The 1,043-nt window shown below is 34.0% G+C and overlaps 1 non-coding gene across 1 annotated transcript; it reads left to right on the top strand.

The window, feature by feature from the left end:
- Positions 1-686: 686 nt before the first annotated feature.
- TRNAP-AGG (transfer RNA proline (anticodon AGG)) lies at positions 687-758 on the top strand. Its single transcript has one exon. It is a non-coding gene; the product is annotated as a tRNA-Pro (tRNA).
- Positions 759-1,043: the final 285 nt, after the last annotated feature.

Below are 1,043 nucleotides of genomic sequence, written 5' to 3'. Positions count from 1 at the left end.
ATGGTACTGAGAACTAATTTGATTACTCACAGTGATGTCCTCCAACTCCGGTGACGTTCTCCTTGATTCTTGTTATGGCTACTACTGAAAATAGATGTGATGATTGACTTAATTAAATTAAAAATGCATCGGAGGTTCGATAACCTCCCTGTAATGTTAGTGTTATTTTCCATAGATGCATGTTCGAAATTTGAATGCATAAACACAAGATGATATTTAAACTCAATCAACCCCAATCGAATGTTGTACGTTGATGAATATATTTATGATCAATGCTTTTGGATCTTTATGTTGGTTTTCTAACAACTAACTTTGAATAATGTTCGAATCTTCTTTTTCAAATTAATTAAAAATAATAAAATAAAAAAAGTCTGAAGATGATTCAAATCGAGACGCAATGTGTTGTAGATAAAGATCTAACTAACAGAATAATTCATCACTTGTAAGTTGGATAACAACTTATCATGTACCATAAAAAAAAAGTTACTTGAAAGTTGAACAACAACATTCTAACACGTTGACTCTTAACTCTTTGCATGTTTCGTTTTTCACTCTCGATAATTCACGCACTATAAATTTTCACCAGTTCGATAAAATAATAACATGCCATTAGCCCCCACATGGTAAATGGTAACTGTAAAACTGAATTACTAAAAATATTTTTACTTTGGCAGAAAAATTATCAAGGGCATTTGGTCTAGTGGTATGATTCTCGCTTAGGGTGCGAGAGGTACCGAGTTCAATTCTCGGAATGCCCCTCATCTACAATTTTTCTTTATTTTTTCCCCTCACATTACCACATATTCATATTTGCTCTGCAAATCTGAAATCTCTAATTTTTTTTTATATTCCATTGGTTTTACGGCAATGACTCCACCAAAGTTTAGTCAGTTAGTTGGGCGGCAATGCCGCGGCGGCATCATTGTACTGGGCCTTAACCTATGGCCTTGTTTTTTGTCACAAAAACACATGCCCTTCCTTTTTTTTGCCTCTTTGCTTTGGTCAAATACTGTTTGAGAGTTGGTAATTACTTGTTAGCAAGT

Source organism: Pyrus communis, chromosome 14 (genome assembly GCF_963583255.1).
Source record: "Pyrus communis chromosome 14, drPyrComm1.1, whole genome shotgun sequence".
Taxonomy (NCBI): domain Eukaryota; kingdom Viridiplantae; phylum Streptophyta; class Magnoliopsida; order Rosales; family Rosaceae; genus Pyrus; species Pyrus communis.
This window is presented reverse-complemented; position numbering and strand designations above follow the sequence as displayed.